The 21,115-nt window shown below is 38.9% G+C and overlaps 1 long non-coding RNA gene across 2 annotated transcripts in view; it reads left to right on the top strand.

Annotated features, from left to right (window-relative positions):
• Positions 1–14,761, top strand: part of LOC103464986 (uncharacterized) — a 76,456-nt gene extending 61,695 nt beyond the window's left edge. Inside the window, exons 4-7 of one of the 2 annotated variants that reach the window (XR_014087626.1) lie at positions 9,004–9,060; positions 10,291–10,616; positions 12,203–12,418; positions 14,582–14,761. This is a non-coding gene — a long non-coding RNA (uncharacterized LOC103464986). Of the gene's footprint in view, positions 1–9,003; positions 9,061–10,290; positions 10,617–12,202; positions 12,582–14,581 lie in introns of those variants that run through there. The other variant, XR_014087625.1, reaches the window with a different exon arrangement.
• Positions 14,762–21,115: the final 6,354 nt, after the last annotated feature.

The following is a 21,115-nucleotide window of genomic DNA, read 5'->3' as shown; positions in this document are numbered from 1 at the left end:
TCATTATAAATGACATAGACAGTGTAGTATATTCTAAGTGAATTCCAAACAGATTATCCTGGTGCCAAAACTCCTCATTAGTGCATCACATCGTCAGCTGAAAATAGCCCCACGACAAATACACTATTTACTGCATCTTGAGTAATGTTTGTCTCTGCTGACAGGCTGAGGAAGTGAGAGTTTTACTGAAAGGCAGACAGCACATGTTTGGATTGGACTTTTTGTGGAACATGTACACAAGAATGAGATTGTTGAAAATCACCTGACTTTATGCTTTTAATCCATGTGTAGGACCTGAAATCTCCATAAATGCGCCATCTGTTGCCAGCTAGATATCTTTCAACCCCCAAATACCTGGCATGACTTTAAAAACCTCAGTCAGGGCCTTTTAAATCCTGATTACAAGATGACTGCATGGAGCTTTCCTGAAGACCTGCTGTATGCCATACGTGTCAGATATTTCAAACCACACACTGGCTCAAACTAAATAAAGTAGTAGATAAATTGGGATTGACGGAAAGATCAAATATCCCAGCATTATGCTTCGGGAATGCTGTTCCTCAGCGTGGCGTGGAAGCTACTCATGATTGTTGGGAAGATGGATGGAGCTGAACAGAGAAACACTGAAGGAAATGTTGTTTGAGCCTCTAAGAGCAAAAGAACAACAACCATAAACATGCAGCCAGATGTTTATAGGTTAGAAGGGTCTAGTCAAAGTACAGACCTAAATCCAAGTGAGAATCTGTGGTAACAGTTCAACTCTTATTCTTATGGACACTCTAAATGTAATCTGACAGAGCTTGATCTATTTTGTAAAGCAGAAATGGCACAAATTTAGGACTTATATGACCAACAAAGTAAAGACATACCTCAAATGTGACATGCAATTCCTGAAATACGATTACATGCCACATGTTGTTATCTGGGGTTTTTTTGCCAAATGTATAAGACTCATTTGTGGGAGGGAAAAAATTGTAATCCACTCATCATTTCGCATCCATTTCTCAATTACCAACACCTTTTTTGGACTTATCACATAAATTCAGAATAAAGTAAACTGAAGTATGAGGTTGCAACTTAAAAAATGTGGTTGCTGCATGATGAAGTGTTAATAAATGTTTGCTTTAATACGTTCGCGAGGCACTGTATATATGCAGATGTGGGGACACATTGAGATGCATCCAGTATGCAGATCTATATTCATTAAAAGACACACACATACTTTACGCAGATTATAACTGTACACTTGCAGTTTAACAGCAGCTCAATAAGTGTGATGAATTTTGCTGTGGAGTGTAAATGCAAATTCACAAACACCCTCTTCTGCAAAACACGTCGGCAAGGAAACATCATTATTTTCCTTCGGCAGACTGAGGGGAACATTTTTTAAAAGAATTTACATTAAACCGCCGACAGACCTTCGTTTCTACAACCTGCCAGACGTGTCATGTTCTGATCCATCTGTTTCTGTGTAGTATTATGCATGTGGACCCATCAATGTGAGCAGCACCCCTGGGCATGAGCATGTCATACCTGCTGAGTCTCCCCCGAAACACCTGCTGCCTCGCGTCTTAACACATGCAAGACAAATGTTGAGCATCTGCATTTTTATTCTTAAAAAAACCAAAAAAAAACTGCTCTCCTTATGAAATTTGAGATATTGTAAGTTTTTTTCTTTTTTTTACAGGATAAGCTCGGCACAGGTAGTGCTAAGCTTTAGTACAGCACAGGGGTGTTAATTAGACACACCAACAATAGCATCAGAGGTGCTGCAAGTGACGCATGAAACCCCCAGCATGATTAGCACACACTGAAACATTTTACTCTGGGAAAGCTCCTGGTCGGCAACTGCTGTTCTGGGTTTTTTAGTGGTTTAGAAAACAATATATGACGCAGAATACAAATAAGAGAATAGGGTTATATGGAGATTTGGAAAGCTTGAGGGCAAAGTCATCTAAAGAGAACAAAAAAAAAAGTCAAAGCAAAAGCTCGAATCCAAAATCAGACCAATCACCATGATTTAGCTGGTATGAAGTACAGCAGCATAAATAAATCACAGTTGGTCTTTGCATTGTTTTCTACAGTGAATAAAGAATTGAAAACCTTTGGTGATGCATCCTATTGAGACTCTAAAACAGAACACAACAGCGTATGGGTAACGATGCGGCATCTGTTACCACACTATCACTGTGGCAGTCCCAAAGTTTATATCCTTTCTTGACAGAAACAGGAAGTGGATGTGACACTTTGGGGACAAAGATCATCTATGCAGGAAACAGAGATGAGCTCCATGTAAATGAACTAGGTTGATATATTTTCACTCACCAGAAACAAACTCTCTGTTAATCATGAGAACAACTGATTATGAAACAGCTGAAACGGTTTTAAATACCTCATCTCGTCATTCTGCACCCATTTCTAGTGCTTTGTGTAGTTTTAGTAATAGACTACAAATTTGACAAATGTCTGTGTAACCTGGACTTGAGATAAAACCTCAGGAAACATGAAAAATACCACTCCTGTGTCGCCTTGTAAGGTAGGCATGGATCTTATTTCACAAAAATAAGATGCTTTTAAACCTAATAAAATGTTCAATTTGTGTGCACTTTACCAGTGTTTTATGTAAAGAAAAAAGTGCCAGTACTCCCCTTAATGTCATATAAATATGGGACAGAAACATGGGTGATATTTTCATGTATTGATCTACAGATCAATACTTTTTTTTCAGAAATTACAAAGTACAAAAGAACAAAGCCAGTTTTCAATCAAATCCATGTCAACCAAATACAAACCGTTGTGGAGCCACTACTATTAAATTTAAGCCTCATGGCTTTGACATCGACATGAATAATACCGTTGAAAAGATAAAGATATAAAATAAAAGCTCCTTAAAACCATAGCCAATTGTTGACTTCGCCATAGCAGGAAGTATGCGCTTTCAGGGTTGACAAAGTCTCCTTTGTTGTGAACAGAACATGCCAGCTAAAGCCCTGGAGTGAGCTATAAGGGGAAAAACATATCAAATGAGAAACTCAACCAAATAATGTCCCGGTATGAACACTGTACTGAAAAAAATGTACTGGTACATTGAGAATTAAAAGTACATACCAACCCACTTAAAGCATTGGTTCAAAACCATATAAACTGTCTTAGCACTACCACATAAGCTAATTATTACAATATTCATTATCTTGGGGTACAGCCAATCAGCATGAAAGAAAATAAACAATATTAATGGATTTACTGCTTAGCAAGAGGCAGCCCTTAGTGTGTCAAGCAGCAATGAATGTTCTTTTGGAAATTATAGATATGCTGTCCAAAAAAAATCTGCAAATGGGTGAATCCTCAAATAAAACACACAACGCATCTTTCCCAAGTTGAATAGCAGAAAATGTTAGGCTAACGTCTGATTATGCTAAAGTCTACAAGGCAACAAACTAATTAACCTACTCTACTGACGAAAGACATACTCATGCAGGAATCTAACCTCAGCATCAGACGTATTGATTAATATTGCAATCTGTAAACAGAACACTACTTTGTCTGCTTACTATTCCCAGATTTACAGACATGGTTTGTCACGTTCATCTTAAAAAAATTTTTAAAAATGACATGCGCTAAAAAGCAAACGTGTTGCAGTGTGTCAAAACCAAACATTAGTACGTACAGATCCAGAAAGCGCTAATTGGTTGTACTATGTGAAAAAATAAAAAAATAAAAAATCTGGGGAGAGAGGATATTTAATTAACCACCACCACGTCTCCATGGTTACGTGGAGCGGGAGGACAGGACTCGAACCGAGGGGTTGAGATGGAGATGAAGGAAAAACAGGAGAAGGAGGCATTCTCATCTGTTTCCTACTGCTGAATTGATGTTTGCACTTGGGTGTACAATCATGTTTCACACACGATCGCACATGCTGAGACACACACAAGTTATCCGCTGGGATCAGATTGAGCACAGAATTGTGCTGTTCGGGCTGTGATAGTAGCTGGCCTTAGTTACATATGAGCTCCTGCTGCCGTTTTCCTAACATGCTTTGGCAGAAAGGACCGTAGCCCTGCTGGTCTATTTTTTGCTGGCAGGGTGTTGGGGAAAACAACTAGAATGCTTGTTGACTGCTTTATCATAGAAAATCATTCCGGAACCAAAGCGCTGTGATGGGATGTGAGGCATAAAAGCCTTGCCCTGTTTTTTTGTTTTTTTTTTCTGAGCACTAATCCAGTCAGTTAGTTCATCTGCAGATGCTAATCCTTTTTTTTAACCCGAGCCAAATATGTAAAATGCATCGCAGCAAAATGCACTTACAGTATTTTTATTTATTTAGTTTTTTTGTGTGTCAGTGTTCTTCTGACATTCAGCAAGCGGAGAGAGATTGTCTCACCTCTCTTTTTTTTTCTCTTTTTTCTCCGCAACTTGTTCGCATCAGGAGAAAAATGAGCAGCAGGCCGAGTTGCTGTGATCTCTATCCCATGTGTGATGATTTTTCAAATTCTGCTTAGCCATAAAATTGAATCTATCAAATCTCTTGTGCGCCACCTGCCCCCTACATTTCTTACTCCCAGCTTTCCTTTTTTTCCCCTGAGCTTTATCGTTTTGCACAATCTTAGTCCCTCCACGCAGCCTTGAGGTCGGACAGCGTGATTATCGATGGGGGAGATTTAGATAAAGAGAAAAAATGACTTTAGCTCTACCTAAAATGACCTTAGATATTACTAGCTTACTTTTCAATTTTACAAATTCAAAACAAGCGCAGAGTACCGATGCACAAAAAGTGCATTGCAGAGATGTGAAGTCTGAGACGTAAGATAGAGATGCCCTGTGGTGACATTTCTATCTTACGTCTCCCCAGACTCCATATAGTCTAATCCCTGCTTTAGATTGAAAGCTTTATACAAGGCTAAAACTGCCTTTCACTCACAGCACGGCCGAGCACAACTCGCCAGGGTTAGCTCTAATTACAAGGTCCACAACTCCATATTTCTTCCCAAACACTTTCAGAAGGTGTTGCCTTGCACTTATTGAAAGGTGTGCGTTTGAATGGCTTGAAATGATTTCTCTGTTCTTAGCACTGAAATCATTTTTGGCTTCACAATGGCCTTCCCGACATCACCATTATTGTCCTCCCCAAACCCAATAACCTCAGAGCCGTGAAAGGACTTTGTAGCTCTTTCTTAGAGCAGTAGAAAACTAAATCTTGAGAAACTATATTTTACAGTAATCTTTCATGCCCAGCTGGAACCTGTGATTAATTGTTTCGGGCGTTTTTAAATTCCATTATTTTTCTGTTAATGATGAAAAATTCAACAGCTTATTAATTCACTTCAACGAGTTTATTTGGGAGCAAAACATACTTCAATGTCTTAATGAAAACAGTCAAATGCAGGTAAGAAGTACTTATTTGTCACACTCATTATAAACAGTGTCTTGGAAAAGTGTTTTTTTTTTGTTGTTATTATTATTTTTATTTAATTAAATTCAGTGTCACAACTGACAGGTGCTTTGGTTAGTCACGGCAGCGCGCCGCTTTCTTCCACCCTGCGCCTCCTGCACCTCCAGCCTCCGTCTCATACATCCTTCATATGGGTTAATAGGGAAAATACAGGAGTCTGCTAAGCTTTGGAGAGCATTTTCATGACATGTTTCATTTAGAAAACCTAATGATAATGGTAAAAATGAATCCCATGAAGGCATCAAATAAATCTGATTAGATGGGAGATACGCTTGTGTTCCTTTAGGGTGAGGATTAGCAGGCTGCTGTAGTGCAATCCATACTTGTCATAAACAACACTCTGACATGTGTTGCTGAGGATGCCGAGATGTGCATTAGCACGGAGGAGATTATCATCGTTGAAGGATGGCAAGATGTTTTCCTCGACAAGTTTGTCATTTAGTCACTTGTGCATTCAAAATCTCCCACTTGACAAATCACCTCTGTTTCATAAACAAGGGATGTGTTGAGAGGTTCTCCAGAAAAAGTTCAGAATAAGGCTGTCCACTTTGGTGCCTCTTATGAGACTTAAAGCTGCACTCTTTGGATTCTGTCCAAAATGATGTTTTTCTATGGTCCTGCTGGCATGATGGGATTGCATAAGGTTTTGAGAGATCGATCAAATAAAGCTTTATAAATCAGCTTTTTTGTATGGATAGAAAAAGAATAAAGCATCTTTAATATTTAATTAAAAACCAGCATAAATGGTTACTAGCAAGCTGGACATCCTCAATATTCAGCAGAAAAATAAATGCTTTTGCTAAACTTGGGTTTTATATCAACAAGTACAAATGAAAGGAGCATGTGGTTGGACACATTAACTGTTGTGGAGAAATACTTTTTGTTAAGCTGTTGTCTCCTTTTGTCTCAGATTACATTCATGCATATGTAAAAAAAGAAAGAAAGAAATGAAGAGCATTTTCTAAAACATTAGGTTATGTCAACCTGAAATGTACAGTGGTAGTGCAGTGTGCATACTTCTAGTGAAACATTTTGAAGTTTTTGAGAGTTTTAGTTTCCTAATAAATTTGTAAACGTGATTAACCTTAAATGTCAAACATATCCTGGGAATTTTAACTGGGGTGTTGACTTCCACTACCTATAATTTATGAAAAACTAACCTTAGGATTGTTTGCATCTGTATAAGGACGAAGGAAGTTGCAGTATAAGACAGAGAACGATATCTTGGGCTGTAATGTCAGTGTTCTATACGGAGTCAACAACTGTGATGCAAAAGTGGTCAAATGATTATAAAAAAAACCCCAATAAGATCAAGTTCACTCCTGTGGCAAACACTTTAACCTCTCGGCATTGAGAGGTGAGTGGATCTTCATCAGAGCATTGGGGAAGCGTAACAAAAGATTACGTAGTATCATTATCAGGTCATTGCAAAATTCTTGTGACATTTTGCGTCGGTTTCATAGCAGCAGAGCGTTATGTCCAGGATGTTCATGCCCAGAAAATTACAACATAAAAAAAGTCCATGTAAGATCTTGAGATCAAATTACATAGTCGCAATTGACGTCTTGACACTGTAAGGACACACAAGGCAAATATGTGTCATGCAGAAAAGGTGTCTTGATGACAGCGATGTTGACAAGAAACGGCGCTCAAAACCTGATTGCTTAAGCATCAGTTGTGTATCAGTGAGCCTAATTGTCGAGGTTTATTCCTATAATGCCATCCCTGCTTAATGAAGCGCGAACTCTTTGTTGTGGCAGAATAATGTAGCCATGTCACCCTAAGGACTCTATCCGGTAATGCACTGCCCTGTTCTCTGTAGATTTCAAAGATATTTTAAGTGTAATTGAAAGCTGAATTTGCTGAACAGGCAATTATTACAAATCTGGGAAATTACTTGCAACAAGCAGCGTACGTGGAGGAGGGCAGGAAAGTCTCTCTTTGGTGCAAAGAAAACTACCACAACTTAAACGCAAATCAAAGAACAAAAGATTCATGGACCTTTGGAAAAAACAAGAAAATACAACTGCACTCAGTATTGCACTGGCCAGGAGGAGATTAAGAGGAACTCCAGCTTGAAATTCCTATGAGTCCATATATCTGAGGAGCTCATCTGAAGCCTTAATACCTCATGCAAGAAGGCCCAAAAAGCACCAGACTCCCACAAAAGCTGCTCATTAATTTCCACTGCTGCACCACAGAGAGCATCTTAACTTATTGCTGCACAGTCTGGTACTCCCATTGCAGTGCAGTGGAAAGTAGGAAGTTTACAGCAGGTGTTTTAAGAACAGCCCAGTGGGCTGTCAGGTTTCTGTAATCATTTTACACATTGCATCATGGGAACAAGAACCTTTACGAAGCGCGAAAACTGGTCAGACGACATTTCAAGCTCGCTAATCGGACCCTGGAACATATATCTTTTGGACTTCGGTTGGATTAAAAGATGGAGTTACCTTTCTGCCACCTCACTGGCAAAGTAAAATAAATAAAAACACATTCTTTTCTGTAAATAATGTTTTGAAATATTTGTAGTTGACTTCGTGAGACTCCCGGCACAGTCTATAATTGCAAACTATTTTGCAGTCTTTTTTTTTTTTTTTAACAAAAAAGGTATATATTATTTTTTACAATGCTGTGTTTGCTTGTGTATTATAAAAGTAAAACGCGGTGACTGCTGTATTACTATTCATGTATTTTACCGAATTCAAAATACCGGCCATTTTTACAAGTCAAACTTAACTGGGCGCGTGAAAGCTAACCGTTCATGGCGTCATGCTACTTATGTCTCAATCCTGCTTTTTAAAAATATCAAGCTGCAGTTGTCTTATATGCTAAACATGATTTGATGTCCCGGTTGTTAACATAAAAGCAGGTGGCCATTTAACTTCGGTAAATATACTTTCCTTGTCAAGTTGGGGTTTTAGAATATGGGAAATGTAGCCTGGAGTGGGGGATAGTTAGGTGGTGGTGGGGAGCATGTGGGCGGGGGGAGCGGGAGCAGCTGTTAGACCAGGGGACAGACGAACGAACGTAATGTGGGGGCGGAGGGAAACCGTTAGACCAGGTGACGACGGTAAGACTGGGGTGGCGACGGCTCCTGTTTCAGTCAGCCTTAAATTTGTTGCACGTTCGGTGCTCTAATCAGGCATGTTGAGATTAGGTTATGTTGATAAACCTTTACAATGGGTGAGAAGCTTCTTGCCTCATATAAATTGTAAGTCAGTGGATTGTACATACAGATAGTTAGTTTTCCTATTTCTGAAATAGGAACAAACATCACTGAGAGTAAATAAAAGTGACGTTTGCAAAAAAAATTCTTCCAATTGGGAGTTTTTACTGAAATGCCTGCTTGTAAACTCATTATCGGTTATTTTAGCTTAGCTTAAAGCTATATAAATATTACTGTTCTAAATTTGTTGTCAGAACAAATGATTTCATTTTATTGTAAAAAAAAACAAAAACTAATTGATTTAATTATTGGAAGACTTGCATGTTTTGGTTTTTATATTTCTTTCTCCTTATATGGTTATTTTGTTTTCTCTCCTCAACAGCTGCATCCAGACACTCCTGAACTTTTCCTGGAAAGCAACTAGGCATCTTTATAACAGGTGTGTACATTTGTTTTTGTTTTACTCAACCTGTTAAACCTTTAGTTTAAATTAAGAAGTGTGTGGTGTTTTCTACAATAACATAGACATAATGTTTTCTTATGTGTCTTTCTAATAATGTCTAATGCAGCACTGTAACTTGTGATATTTTTTTTACATATTTGTTGAAGCTGTCACTGTGTCGTGATATTGCATGAGAGATAATCTGTGAAAAAAATGTAGCTCTTCTGTTAGCCAGGGCTAACTGGATTCAAACAGTCGGAGCCACGAGGCAGGTCTTAGCGTGTCAATCACAAACTCTTGTGGTGCTGCTCATCCCACTTCACCCCGATCTCTTGCGTTTGGCTACGCTGCAGCTAACGGAACCTGTCATGAATGTTAAGGATGAATGTTAAGGCTAGCTACCATGGACATCGATGACGGTGGATAAACGGTTTTCCTGTAATGTTAAGTTGATTGACAGCATAAAGAGGTTGATTGACAGCGCTAAGACTATCCTCCTGTCTCTGATTGGTTGGTTTTGGTTGGGAGTGATGGATTTCTTCAGATGGAAATAGTAGCTCAGGGCGAGTGGAGGAGTTTTTATTTTCACAAATTATACGTCTCATAACAAAAAATCATGACATGGTGACTTTATTTTAACAAATATGCAAAAATCAGTGTATGTTTTTATTTTCTCAAGAGAATATTTGTGTATTGTGTATGTTAGGGGTGCACCAATAAATCTTTCCCAAATCCTTAATTTTGAAGATTGGTGATCCACCAATACATGTGAAAGTGATTTCATCCACTGATCTTATCTACCTCAGCAAAGATCTAAAAATCAACCGCTTTCCTCTCCTGTTAGAGACGTTTGACTGATAGACCGGCCCACCAGGTCATGTCTCCATGTTTGCAGTTATCAATAGTCACCCCACTGTTGCCAACCCACTGACGTTTTCTGCATTTAGCAAAATTCAGACAAGACGATCAGTATCGGCCAAAATCAGAATTGACAAGTCAGATTTTTAAAGATTGGCCAGAAATCTGCAATCGACGCACTCCTAGTGTAGATTTTTTATCAAAATTACTCAATGTTGTTGTTTGTGAAAGAGCTATTAGCAATTGGTGAGACGCTGATGAGCAAGGTGATGTGCTGCTGTAATTTAATTTAGAAGTGTTTTGTAAAAAGTATGATTATAACATGAGGTGTTTCTGTGTTAAACTTGAGTATCCATTCTCTTTGTTTAGAGATTTTCTGGGCTCAAACCCTGAACGAGGTCGACTCACACGATGCAGACGAAGGTGAAGAAGCAGCTTTGCATTCCACCCAGATGGTTCAAGTCCCTTAATGAACTGAATGACTGGGAATCCATGGGAAATTTGAGCCTTTGGAAGTTTAAACGTGATTGAACATCTCATCAAACCTGGTGCACCAAGAACCTTTGCGAAGCACAAGAACTGGTCACAGAACATTTCAAGCTCTTGGTAACTGGACCTAAGAGTTGGATTAACCTTTTTTTGCAGAACATAAACATAAAATAGACTGTTTTGTTTTATGTTCACAGCGACTAGAGGTAATGAGAGCACACATTCATAAATCCAGTGTCTTCCACCGTCGTTGGCATTAGGCTGTTTATGTAGCATTTGATTTTTAACTAAATATTTATACCTGTATTTCATTTATTTTTCGGCATTTATTTTGAAGTATGTTGGTCCTGTTTACAACTATGATTTTCATGTTCCAAAGCAATTTTTTGTATGTTCCATCTTATAGTAATTAACAAAACTGCTTGACTACAAAGACTAGAGTCAAGACTGCTTTACATTTAATTTATACATTGAAATTTGTATAGTAAAATTCAATAAATTAGTTGTGATGTGCAGAAGATAAACATTAGCAAGCTCAAGAATATGTTTAACTCTTAATATATAATAGCAAAGGTTCGTTATAAAGACTAGATGACGTCAATTTATGGTCTTAAATTGCAAAATAAAATCTGCAAATTGTTTGTCGAATGGTTTTATTTTTATAAAACCATTCGACATTTTTATCACTTTGCATGAGCTACTTTCAAACTAAGTGTTTTGTGTTCTACAATTTCATGTAGACTTAGAATTTAGTTTTGTTTCAAAATTATGCTAAGAATATATTAAATACATTAACTTTAATATATTTTACACTATAATTAATATATGGCATAGAGTACAGACTTCAATGGTTTGGAAGACAAAAGTATTTAGAAATGTCCAAGGTTTTTTTTAAAAAAGTGTGACTATATCACAAAAGACAGAGTAAAAAGACAGATAATTTCAGTTTTGTGTTAACAAAATATTAATATATTTGACAAACTGTTAAATTATGGAAAATATTTTGATGGAAATTCTGGAAGAAAAAAAAAACAGAAAATGTCCTGGTAACTTTTTACCAGGATATTTTCTTTTCTTTCTTTTTTTTTTTTTTTTTTTACAGAATTTCCGTCAGAAGTTTCTGGTAATTTCACAGTATTTTTTTCCAAAAATGTAAAAGTTTTCTATGTTTAAAATTTAACATATAAAAGCTGTTAAATTACGGGAAAAAAATCTGTTAAATTACGGAAAAAATTCTGCTGGAAATTCCGTAAAAAAACTGAAAATGTACTGGCAGAAAATTACCAGGACATTTTCCTGTTTTTTTACGGGATTGTTTATACTGTGTGGCGTAGTGTCCGGACATGTTAAAAGGTTAAACTTTTTACCAGCCAAAATCCTCACCACTTTCAAATAGTTCCCCTTTTTATTTTATTTTGTTCATTTAAATCAATGAGTACAAACAACAAGTTGATGAGCATTAGAGACCAGGTCACCAGTCTGTCGCAGGGCAACACCGAGACACAGGACATAAAACTATGCACACACACCTAGGGAGAATTTAGAGAAACCAATTAACCCTGAGAGTCATGCTTTTGGACTATGGGAGAAGCCGGAGTACCCGGAGAGAACCCATGCATAGGAGAACATGCAAACTCCATGCAAAAAGACATGGAGTCTTCCAGGGCCGACAATCGAACCCTTCTTGTGCAACTGCACCACTGTGCAGCCCACATTCCAATCAAAGTACATAAAACTTTTTATAACCAGTACCTGCAAATGAACCACCCAAATTTTTTTCTCTTCATTGCAGGAAAGAAGGTCCAAAAGACCCAGTAGACGACGTCCAAACAGAAAGTCCCAAGACCCCAGATAAGGACCTCACTTTGAGGAATCAATTTAGTCTTTTCTTTTATCATGTTTGTATTAATTTTGTCAGATCAGTAACCTTTCTCCTCCTTTTTTGCAGGAAGACAGCGAGGCTTACCCAGCGTTTCAGTTTCCACCGAAGAAACAATGTAATGCCCAGGTAAGTAAATCAATTTCAGGGAATTAAACAAAGTAAACAACTCTGTTTTACCCTCCACAGGTCAGGCAAAACAAGCGAAAGTGAAAAATTATCTGTAGAGTTGTTGGTAGAACCTCCTCATCCTCAAAGGATAACAAAAACCTTTGTCCATCCATTCATTTTCCTCTGCTGTTTCTGGGTCATGGAGCAGCAGCTTCAGAAGGTAGGCCCAGATTTCCCTCTCCCCAGCCACTTCTTCCAGCTCCTCGGGAGGAACCCCAAGGCGTTCCCAGGCCAGGCGAGAGACATAGTCCCTCCAGCGTGTCCTGGGTCTTCCTTGGGGCCTCCTCCCGGTGGGACGTGCCCGGAACACCTCACCAGGGAGGCGTCCAGAAGGCATCCTTACCAGATGCCCGAGCCACCTCAACTGGCTCCTCTCGAAGTGGAGGAGCAGCAGCTCTACTTTGAGTCCCTCCCGGATGACCGAGCTTCTCAACCTATCTCTAAGGGAGAACCTGGACACCCTGCGGAGAAAACTCATTTCGGCCGCTTGTATCTGGGACCTCGTTCTTTCGGTCATGACCCAGAGCTCATGACCGCAGATGAGGTGGGAACAAAGATCGACTGGTAAATCGAGAGCTTCGCTGTGTGACTCAGCTCTTTCTTCACCACTACAGATTGGGACAGCACCTGCTTCACAGCAGACGCTGCCCCAATCCGCCTGTCGATCTCCTGCTCACCTTTTCCCTCATTTGTGAACGAGATCTCCAGATACTTAAACTCCTCCACTTGAGGCAGGAACCTCCCAGAGACATTCCACGTCCCAAGAGCCAGAATCTGCAACTGAAGATCATCGGGAACCCCCTCCCACAAGCACCATCCATTTTCATGAGTGTTTACGAAAAGAGTTTGTACACACCCAGTGCTATTCCTGCAGCTGTGCCAAACCCCAACCCAAAAGTAAAGCCGCTCATGAAAGACTCTCCGCAGTCGGACAGGAAAGTCCACATACTCGAGGATGGTTGCTGCTGCTGCTGATGCCTCACTTCTGGTCTAAGATGTTGCAATACAGCCTCTCTCATCTCTTCTTCTTCCGACTCGTCCAGATTATAAAATCTTTTAATCTTCTGCATTAGCTCTGCCATTTCTTCCAGTAGCTCTTCTGCATTTAAACTATGTAATCTCCTTCGTTGTACCCTTATGTAAAATTCTTCGAGTTCCTCAAGAAATTGTGGATCCTCCATTGTACACGTTTTTCAAGTTGTAAGTCTTTAGTGCTTGACTGAAAGAAAGTTCAAGTACTTAAGACTGTTTTATGATGTCATAACAAGAGAATGGTATTATGACATCACAGAGAGAGTGATGTCACAACTGACATATACTTGCATTTGCATATATTTATGCATTTTATGAAATGTTAATATGGTTTTGTTTTTTGCATACTGTTGAAATATGTTTAATGCTAGTTCTGCTGTTATATTGTTTTTGTCGTGTTTTAGTTCTTGAGAAAGTGTGGTGGGAATTTCACACACAGTAACATTATAGCTCCTCCTTGCAGGAACTTGTTTTTTCCCAGACACTGACCTTACCTCGATGCCCATTGTGTTTTACCAAATCTCTTTCTTGTTGTTACAGATGGTTAATCAAACTGAGCTTCACATACACAGTTTTATACAAATATGGTTCATTTGTTCTTGCATTGTTCCAAAATGCAAGTTTATATAAACTAAAATATAAAAATGGCATCCAGTAAATAAAAGGTCAGCATTTTATTTTCAGAACATTTTAATTACTTGCTTTACTTTCTTTGAAAAGGATAACAAGGATGATCATGTTTTATTTTATTTCTTCAGCTCACTTCCACTGGATGCAGGATTATTGCTCGTATCTTATTCTGAAGTTTGGAATTTTAATTGTGGAGTCACTTTTTTCATCACATTCTTTTATTTTCTTTTTTATTTCTTTATTTTATAACTCAGTTTTTGACATGAAACTTGGTTCCGCTTTTATGCTCACTTCTGAGCCCTGCCAAGAGCTGGAATTGTTCACTCAGATGGGAACTACAAACTTGTCTGCCACTTTTACCCAGAATGCACTGCAGTTAGTAGATTGCTTCTCTGGAAGATGAGTGCTGTCTTTAAAACTCCCCTTTTTCACAGAGCTCTTTTGATTCTTTGTTTTCAGACTCCTTTTCCTGATATGAGGCATCATTCAGCTTTTAACTTCACTTCTGAGCTTCTGCTAACAGCTGGAACCAGCCAGGAATTCTGGGCCTCCTGACAAAATATTAGATTGGGTCCCCCTGCGCAGCTGCTGTTACAATTTTTTGAGTCTTTTTTTGACCCATAAATTTTTTTTACAATTTTAAAGGCTTTCAACTTGCTTTCTTTGTTTCAATACCGATACTAGCACAATATTTACTGCTCATCAATTTTACATGCAACAGTCCACATACAGTATGCAAGTAGATTGCTTAATTGTTTTCTATTAGTTTTAGATTACTGAAATATCTCTCCCCACGAGCAGCAGTCATAGGCAACGTGCAAAATACATCTGAAGCAATTCAGACTTTTCAAAAATGCTATGTAGTTGCATTTTATTCAGGCCGCAGTAAATAACTTAAAATAAAAAATATGTTTTCTCCATATTTGTTAAAGCTGTGTCACCATGTCGTGACAGTTTGTTATGAGACAGATAATCATTGAAAACAATGGGTTAAGTATAGGATAAAGGTAAGGTTTAGGCTGTAGAAATGAATGGAAGTCAATGGAAAGTCCCCACAAAGATAGCCACGCAAACGTGTGTGTGTGCAGGAAGGATGATCTCACCCCTCTCTGCTGACATGCTCAGGCACAGTTTAGATGCAAGGACATCGAATTCAGGGAATCAGTATAAACAAAGATTCACTGATCTGTAACAAAATCAGCTTCTCCTGACATAAACTGACCCGTGTGGTTTTTTTTTTTGTGGTTTTTTTATCCCCCTCCTTGGTGTTTCTGTGTGCATGAGTGAGAGTCTGGGTGAGAGCAAACACTTGTTGCTAGGTAAAGATGGATTATACAGCCGATGCGCTGCGAACCTGTTTGCACATGACCAGATGACCAAAGGTAATGACCAACAACTCACTCTATAGAGAAGCCACACCTCATTAAAATGAAAACTGGAGTGTCTTTTACTACAATAGCAGTGCTTGTGTTGTTGTGCTCCATTGTTACAGGTTGATGCTGTTCCTTTGCTGTGCTGTGTGACTGTTGAGGCCTCTGTAGTTTCGAGGAGGGTGGGGAAACACAGCCGTCCCTCCAGTCGAGCAGCGATCTCTGGATCATTGCACTCATTTAAAACCACTGACACAATGTTTCCATCAGTAAGCAACCTGAGCTCGGCGTTACTGTTTCCACGAATAACTGAAATGGTCACAGTTTGACGAGATAGCTAAATGAGAGGGCACACTGCGTTATGATGTCCTTTTATGAAAGGAAAAGGCTGTTCAATAGACTTATTACACTGGTTAACAGCCAAAACATTGTCTGGGGTTTCTCAACTGTTTTAGGGTCATTTTGATGAGCTGAATCCAAAAATCACTTCTTTTTTTTTGCTCAATCAGGTCAACTTTCTGAATTATGAATGCAACATGAACATGTCACAAAAATGTCATCAATTTAGTCCGGAGATCAGATTTCTCTAAATGAAATTAGAATAAAAACCTGATGTGATTGACAAAAATGGATGTCATTTTTGGATTCAGCAGTGCAAAATAGTCCAAATTCAGTTGGAAAAAACATAAGACAACTTCCAAAATATATTTTTCTTTGTAACCCAGTGTTATTTATCTAATTAATCTGACTATTTGCATCACTTTTTGATTGGTAAAATTAGTATGAAATTTTTAATATCGTGATATAACACAGAAAAGCTCTATTTCGGCTCGCAAAAGTTTCCATCCCCCTGAAACTTGCAACCACCAAGTTTGGTGCAGTTTTTCTTTTTCTTTTTTTTTTTTCTTTTTTGGTATTCTGCATAATTTTATCAAGTGATTTAAAAAAAATCAAGTCTGTTGGAACAAGGTGCACTGATCAGATTAAACCAAAAATTGAAACAATATAGATCATTTTTGCTCCACTGTGAAGCTAAAGAAAGATGAGACCAATTCTTTAATGGGCAGTTCCATAATTTTAGGATGTGACAAATGCGTCTGGGATGAGGGAACATCTATGAAGCGATCAGAAAACTGCAGTTTGCAGATGCCACTCTTCAAATCTGAGACAGTCTGAACAATCTGCTCAGGAAGCGTGTGCTAAACCACCTGTTGACAAATGCAGATGGCTCACCGTAAAGTACAGGCGGTGCTTGTTGGTAGTGATTGTTACTGAAGGTACAGCCACAAAAACAATTTAAGTAGTAGTATCTTTTTTTGCTCCAATACATTTTTATTTGATTAATTCCATGAACTGTATAATTAAGCCCATAATCTAAAGCAAAATCCAGTTTGAGTGATATATTAAACAATAAGAGTTTTTTAATCTTGTCGAAATGCACTTACTATATTTTGCCGATAACGCCAATGATCAATATCTTTAAATTGCCGTAGAAATAATGAATTTGGGAAGGAATTTCCAATATTTTTCAGAATTTCTCAAAGCAGAGAAACTGAATATTTCCCCTGGCACAGGAAGTCAAAATACACCCAACCATCCCGCACTGCCTTTTGGTTGACATGTTGGAATTAATAACATATCTATTCCAGTTTGTTTTTCTGGTTTGCATCTTGTTTGTAGTGGGAGTTTGTTCACATGCACATGCAGTTGTGTTGAGACAAGCATCGATCTGCAGAAAACCTTCGTGCTCTGTTGCATTTGTCTGAGTCTCTAACAAAACGACATAGAGGTTAATCAGGCAGAACTTAACTGTGGTTTTGTTTTTGCAGCGTCTCTAGATGTCCAACCCCTGCTAACCAGGACTTGCATACAGAGGGGGGATTTCACACAGCTGTGTAATCTGCTGCTTATTCAACAATACTTTTTCATCCTCTATTTGCTTATTATTTTTTTTCTTTTTGCTCTGGATTCACAAAGCAGAATGTATAAGACAACAAAGACACCAACAACGGGAACAATTTGAAACTAGTTTTGATTTGACCACAATTGTGTTAACGTGATTGCATATAGAAACTTGTTTTACATCAATGTAATTAATAGAGAGGCAAGTTCAGACAGACAAGGTGTTCCTCAAAACTTCCAGAATGGCACCAGATAAGTGATGCTGCAGAACCTAGCAGACACGTCTTCACTGGCTTTCAGCGGCTGGTATTTTTTTGGCCATGATCTGCATAATGCAAACAGCTCTGGTCTTTTATAATTCAGAGCTATTTGCTGTGTCTTTGTTGTCCATAGACGCACAGAAATGCAGTTCGTCTTTCCCAAAACTGCACACATGTTGCCGGATTTAAATTTAAGCAATCTGTGTCAGCAGACAGAGAGAGAAGCTTTTCATTTATTGGTGTTATTTTAGGAGCAGATCCGTGTTTGTGTCTTTGAGTCCTGCACATTTCGAAACACACACGCACACACACACACACGCACGCACGCACGCACACACACCTTCAGAAATTTGCCCCCGAGTTTCTGAACAGCTAAAGCTGAAAAAAAAAAACAAGTCTTTGCTAATCATGAGAGAATTCCAGTGTGTTTCTGCAGGGGTCTGATGGCTTATGTATATTTTTGTAGTTGTGCATTTACGTAGGTGTGTAACAAGGCCACGGTCATTATTATTCTCACTGTGTAAGCAGGTTTCCCACCGGCACTATTATCTTTGTGGAAAAACAAAATGACCAGCACAATTCGTTTCCAAAATGGCCTTGGCAAGGTGCAGAGGATAATCATATAATTTGCAGATTTAATTGGAAATATAAATCCCAGTGCGCAAACCATTACAGGCAGCTTTGATATATACCTTTAAGATTGATGCATGATGACACCTCGCAAATGTGGAGGGTCACCCGTGTCACTTTTAAATATCACAGCACCCTGAGAAACCTGATTGGAGCTTCAACAACACATTTAAATAGCTGTCCTTGCATATTGATGAGCACAATTACCTCCTCAACTGTCTCTGTCTGCCGCAGATTAGATTGACTATATATATTTTTTTTTCCCGTGGTCCTTTTTCTCTGTTTGACAGAACACGGCGCAGCTAATGCTGTTGTCACTCGCTCTTTTTTTCCATTTTTCTCCTTTAAAAAAAAATAAAAAATCATTAAATTTCACTAATACACTGGGCAAGTTGTATTCTGACATGTCTTGTTTTATATAGAGTATGTGATAGAGCCATTACAACATTATCATATTTCATCTGAGCAGTGCTTTGTCCACCTGGAAAGGCTGCAGGCTTCGTGTACATTTCCATATAGTATTGCAGCAGAGTGTAATGCTTTATCAATAAACCACTGGACCGTGTGCTGTTTTCATAATGGAGTCGTGAAAGCCTGCTCTGGTTCCTAATTACCGCAGCAAACAGGACCTGGCAGCAATTCACAGGCAAAAAATCGGACAAGGAAAGCAATAGGAAGGAGAGAGGGAAAAGGACACAACAAGAGCAATGATAAAAACAATACTATTTGTCAGTTTATCGCCAGCTTTAATCAAATTATATCTGCTGGAGAAGCATGAAGGTCTGGTTTTGCCCGAAGGACGAACCTAAGAGTTTCTAACAAGATCTGCGCTGCTGTTCAGTGTCTGTAAGTTTGAGAAATTGTCTGTGAACCAAAATCCACAGACAATTTTTGGCGGCCTATTCATTTTCCAATCAGCGGTCCCACCATATCTAAGCGCTTTCAGGTCACCTTACCAACAACGCTCAATGTGGAAATTATGACGGCAGGAAGAAACGGCAAAGTTAGCTATTTTAAGTTCAGCTCTTTAACATCAAGTTAGAGGAAGCACTGCAATGTCCATCCATCCATCCATTTTCTTTACACCCTTGTCCCTCAGTGGGGTCGGGAGGGTTGCTGGTGCCCATCTCCAGCTAATGTTCTGGGCAAGAGACGGGGTCACCCTGGACAGGTCACCAGTCTGTTGCAGGGCAACACAGAGACGGACAGAACACACAACCATGCATGCACACACGCATCTAGGGAGAATTTAGAGAAACCGTCATGTCAGTCCAAAAACTGAGGAAGCCGGAGTACCCAGAGAAAACCCACGCATGAACAGGGAGAACATGCAAACTCCATGCAGAAAGACCCAGGCCGGGAATCGAACCCAGAACCTTCTTGCTGCAAGGCAACAGCTCTACCAACTACGCCACTGTGCAGCCCGCGCTGCATTGTAAGAAGCTATTTAAAGCTAAACTGTTTTCTAAAGCAACTTGAGGCATGTCTGCTTTAAATTGGGTTGCAGGAGAGAACAATACTTTTGACACAATAGGAAGGTTAAATAGAGCACAGAAAATGAGCTGTTTTATGTCTTAGAAGATGCTGGGTTTGTACATTTTGGCAGCCTTTAGGAAATCTCAAAGTTAGGTGGAGGCTTACACAGATTTATTCACAGAGCTTTATAAATGATACCTGTGCAAACCAGTCTGATAAGAAGTTGAGACCAAGGCCAAATATCAACTTGAGAATTGTTTTTGTTGTGGTTTTAAAATGGTAAAACCCAGCTTTACAGCAACTCCTCTTCCAAATATGCCATTATTTGCCACGAAAAATTGAGGAGCTCTTGCAGCAGGAACAGAACTCAGAAATGGCGAAAACAATTGCGAAGATTTACAAAAATCTGACCCAGAATTCAAATGAGTGCATTCTAATTTTTAGTGGAAACCTTCGTTCAGACTGGAAATGCCGTCAGAGTGACTCTTAATCTTTGGGGATTATTACTGATGTCCTTTTCAAGAAGATGACAGATTTGTCAGCCATTTCCAGGTAAGCGGCTTGAAAACAGAAAACTCACGTTGGGTTTAATGAGTAGAGAAATGCCAACGGTTTGCTGCAGACTACCCCTAGCCTTAGGATATATTTTTCCTTAACGTACGTTTGATTATGCATAAGGCTCCCCAGACATTATAAAAGAATAAAAAAATAAAAAAAACGCCAACAAACTTTGTACTCTTCTTAACTTACTTAAAAAAAAACCACAGTGACAGTTTTGAGCGGCTGATAGAAATGATGTGGACCCATGTGTCCAAATCGCACTGAGCCTGTCGGCAAAGCGGGACAGGTCTTCACCCGAGGACAGCTGCAAACTCTAATGAGTATTGACAACAACCTGAGCCTCTTTGACTTTCAACCTAATTCACTCTTGGAGAGAAGGAATCGCTGCCTTAAGCTAACAAAGGATGAAGAAAGAGAAGCAAATCTTTTCATCCTCAATTTGGGCTGAAAATTGTGCCTATAGTTTAACTATATCTCACCTTACATCGATCATTTTCTGTTATTGGATTTTTGAGGAGATGTCTTTTTGGCTCTGTGTGTAAACACTTCTCTCCCAAGCACCTACACTTAAGTGACTGTGGAGTTTGTGTTAAGAGAATATTGATCCCAGAGGCGCTAACGATGGCACTTTACTACACCACAACAATAATAAAAAAAAAAAACTTATAAGCTGTCACCCCAAACAACTTCACAATAACCTGAGATAAGCCGACATCTGTTTTTGTTTTCTTATTACTGACACCGTCACAGGAAAATAACTCTTACTACAACCTCTGGGTCTAAACTTTAGCGAA

Source organism: Poecilia reticulata, chromosome 5, assembly GCF_904066995.2.
Source record: "Poecilia reticulata chromosome 5, P_reticulata-male-v2, whole genome shotgun sequence".
NCBI classification, from domain to species: domain Eukaryota; kingdom Metazoa; phylum Chordata; class Actinopteri; order Cyprinodontiformes; family Poeciliidae; genus Poecilia; species Poecilia reticulata.
This window is presented reverse-complemented; position numbering and strand designations above follow the sequence as displayed.